Here is a 4,297-nt window from a genome sequence, read left to right on the forward strand (position 1 = left end):
CAAGAAAGCCAGGATAGCCAAAACAATTCTCAATAATAAAAGAACTTCCAGGGGAATCACTAACCCTGAGCTCAAGCTATACTACAAAACAATAGTGATAAAAACCATATAGAATTGGTACAGAGACAAACAGGTTGATCAATGGAATTGAACTGAAGACCCCAAAGTAAAGCTACATAGGTATGGACACTTGATCCTTGACAAAGAAGTCAAAAATATAAAGTGGAAAAAAGAGAGCATCTTCAATAAATAGTGATGGTCTAACTGGTGGTCTGTATATAGGAGAATGAAAATATATTCATATTTATAACTTTGCATAAAGCTCAAGTCCAAGTGGATGAAGGACCTTAACATAAAAGCAGATTATGTTAACACTGAATCTAATAAAACAGCTTCGAAAACAGGGGGAAATTTCCTGAACAGAATACCAATGGCTCAAGCTCTAAGACCCAAAGTATCTAAAGAACTCAAGAGGTTAACCTCCAAAGAATCAAATAAACTAATTTTAAAATGGGCTACCAAATAAACAGAGAATTTTCACCAGAAAAACTTTGAATTACTTAGAAGCACTTAAAGAAATGTTCAATGTTTTTAGTCATCAAGGAAATGCAAATAAAATGACCCTGAGATTATACCTCACACCAATCAAAATGGGTAATATCATAAATTCAGTGCCAGGAGGGGATTGGGGGCACTAAGTCCTGACAATATTACTGATGCTATGATGTGCTTATAGATGGGAGCTTGGCTTTGCTGTCCTCTGAGTGGCCCTCCCAGCAGCTGACTGAGACAGAAGCAGGGACTTATACTCAACCGTTGGACTGAAGTCAGGGACCCCTGTGGTTGAATTAGAGGCATGATTGAAGATGCTGAAGGGGAGAAAGACCCCATAGAAAGATCAGCAGTCTCAAGTAACCCAGTCCCCAGGGAGCTCCAAGAGACTGAGCATACATGGGCAGTCCTAGGCTCCTGCAACATGTATATATAGCAGATGCCTGCCTGGCCTGGCTTCAGTAAAAGGTGTGCTTAATCTTCCAGAGACTTGATGCCCCAGGGAAGGGAGAGGTCTGGTGTTGGGGGAGCATCCTCTAGGAGGCAAGGGGTGTGGAATGGGATGAGGAACTGTGGGAGAGGGGACTGAGGGGTTCAATGACTAGAATTTAAGTAAATAAAATAAAATAACAAAAGAAAAAAACTGGGATTCATCTAAAAATTTCTTTCTTTTTCTTTTGTTTTCTTTTTTTTTTTTTCTTTTTTTTTTTTGAGACAGGGTTTCTCTGTGTAGCCCTGACTGTCCTGGAACTCATTCTGTAGACCAGGCTGGCCTCAAACTCAGAAATCCCCCGCCTCTGCCTCCCAAGAGCTGGGATTAAAGGTGTGTGCCACCACTGCCTGGCTTAAAAATTTCTTGAGTGAAAGTGATTTTGAGTAAAAAATGTTGAAGAAGATCTTTGCTGTGGAATCTTTTGTTTGGGTGTACAGAGACAAGTACAGTCACTATTTCTGCACTCAAAATGGAAAAAGCTAGAAAGAAGATAAATATCCTTTCAGAAAAATGATAAACTGCACATTTATATGATATTCTCCTGCACAGGAGCATGAGTTACTAAAATTGATATGTATACTTTAGGTACTGGTTATTTTGTACTTAAAAATAAGGAATGCCTCACAAATTTGCAAATCATCTTTTTGTAGGGGCCAGTGCTAATTTTCTTTGTATTGTCTGAATTTTAGTATTCACTGCCAAAACAAGCACAGCTACTGTATTTATGACATTTATGTTCAATTTTGGGACTAAATATAAATTTAATTTATATATCTTAACTGCTATTAAATTTCCATAATTATATAATATGAGTTTCTGTTCAATGTTTTTAAATGTTAAGTAAATTATAGTATATTCTGTAAAAATTTAAAGCACAAAACTCAGTTTTTTCACTTTAGTAGATGGTAAAAACTATTCAGTAACCATAGAAATAAATCATAAATACTCCATTTCATGGTTTTAGTGGCAATTGGAAATTTTGAGTGAATTAATGGACTACAGAAATGGTATAGATTTACGTTGGTTGTATCATTTATGTTTTATTTCATTGTGCATATGTGTATGTGCATGATTGTATGTTTATGGATATGTTTGTGTGCACAAGTGTGTTTCCACTTCTGATTGGCCAGTGAAACACTTGTCCTATTTCTGCTTTCGGGTAATGGGTTTATGAAGGTTCCCCATCACATTGGCTTCTTTTACTTGGGATCAAGGTATGAAATTCAGATCCCCATGTTTTTGCAAGTACTTTCCAGACAGAAATATTGCCCTGGCCTTTGTGCTATTTCTGGCAACAGAAAATAAGATTCTAGCAGAGATTTGAAGAAAATAATCTGTTTGATCTTGGCAATAGGAGGAGTACACAATTCTCTGCTTGTTTAGTTATAGCCATAAGCCAGATTCCCAGGCTTCTCTTACACCCATCTGTGTATTTAATTAAGCAAAGACTTATTCTTTATTAGTTAAACAAAACTAATCACTGCAGTCACTGCAAACCATTGATACGTTTCTTTATCTCCCTTCAACTGCACACACCACAGAGACTTGACCTGTCTTCTTAAAATTATTTAATTTATTCATTTACTTTCCATCCTCATTGAAGTTTCTCCTCTCTCCTCTCCCCCTAGTTTTCCCGTGAATCCACTCTTCCTCTATTTCTTTTCAGAAAAGGTGAGGCCTCCAACGAACATCAACTCACCTTGGCATATCAATTTGCAGTAAAAAGAGACATATCTCCTCCTATTGAGGCTAGAAGAGACAGCAGGAGTAGGATAAAAGGGTCTCAAAAGCAGGCACGAGAGTTAGAGACAACACATTTCCTGTTAGGGATCCCACATGAAGACCAAGCTGCACAACTGTTACATACGTGCAGAGGGCCTGGATCAGTCCCATGCATGCTCCATTGTTGTTGGTTCAGTCTTGGTATGTTCCTATGGGAATAGGTTAGTTAACTCTGTATGTTTTCTCGTGCTATCCTTTCAGGCTCCTACAAGTGTTCCTCCCCCTCTTTCTTAGGATTCCCCAAGCTCACTTAATGTTTCACAGTGGATCTCTGCAACTGTTTTCATCAATTGTTGGATAAAGCCTCTCTGCTGCTGATGACTAGGCTAGGCTCTTGTTTTCAAGTATAGCAAAATATCATCAATAGTATCAGGGCTGGGCTGCATCTCATGGCATGGGTCTTAAGCTGGGCCAGTCATTGGCTGTCCATTCCCTCAATTTCTACTCTATCTTTACCCCATGCATATCTTGTAGGTAGGACAAACTCTAGATCAAAGGTTTTGTGGCTGGGTAGGTGTCCAATCACTCCATCAGAAGTCTTATCTGGTTACAGTGGATGGCCATTTCAGGTTCCATAGCCCTTATTGCTAAGGCTCATAGCTAGGGTTATCCTCATAGATTCCTGGGAGTTTCCATAGCCTTAGGTTCCTAGCTAGCCCCAGAGATGCCCTTCTCATTCCAGTTTTCTCTCTCAGTACTCTCTACCTCCATTCCCAACCTGATCCCTCCTGTCCCCACCCCTATCCCCACTCCTGTCCATCCAAGTTGTCTATTCTATTTCCCCTTCCTAATGAGACTCATAGTTACACATATCCTCACTAGGAAACCTGACCTATTTTTAAAGGGAATCCTGCTACCTTAACCTGTTAATTACTTTTCTTTGTTCTGATATGCACTGTTCTGCTAAATTCATGGTTTCATAGGTGCCAGTATACCATATAAAAGGTTTAACAAAGAATTTAAACTTTTTTCATCTAGAAAGGAAAGAGGAGGGGGGGAAGGAGGGAGCGATAGAAAATCACTATGGTATACAGGTTGGCTTCAGAACTCTCTGATCTAGCACAACAGAAGCCCCGGAGCAATTGAAAACATATCCCTTCATTGTAATACCTCCAAGATCCTGGAAACTAGTAATAAATTCTCTGGTCTTACAAATTTGAATGTTATAAATACCTTGTAGAAATGGAATTATCTGTTATAATTAACTCCATGGTTTTGATACTTTTCATAATAGATGCTCAAAGTAGATTTTAGAACCAAGTAGTTTGTCAAGCCTCTGTTGTTGGCATGATTCTAGTTTCCCTTTGTCTGTATTTTCCTAGAAATTATTGGAACAGCAGGAGTCAAGACTGCTTATCTGGCATCTTCTTAAATGGCAAACTCCAACTACTAATTATTCATGCAATTTTATTTTAATATCATTTTATAATTAGAACTTTAAATAAATCAAGGAAATTATATATATATATA

At 38.2% G+C, this 4,297-nt stretch overlaps 1 non-coding gene across 1 annotated transcript; it reads right to left on the bottom strand.

Moving 5' to 3' along the window:
• Positions 1-1,650: 1,650 nt before the first annotated feature.
• On the bottom strand, positions 1,651-1,759 carry LOC116100107. The gene has a single exon (XR_004122468.1). It is a non-coding gene; the product is annotated as a U6 spliceosomal RNA (small nuclear RNA).
• Positions 1,760-4,297: the final 2,538 nt, after the last annotated feature.

Source organism: Mastomys coucha, unplaced genomic scaffold (assembly GCF_008632895.1).
Source record: "Mastomys coucha isolate ucsf_1 unplaced genomic scaffold, UCSF_Mcou_1 pScaffold20, whole genome shotgun sequence".
NCBI lineage: Eukaryota > Metazoa > Chordata > Mammalia > Rodentia > Muridae > Mastomys > Mastomys coucha.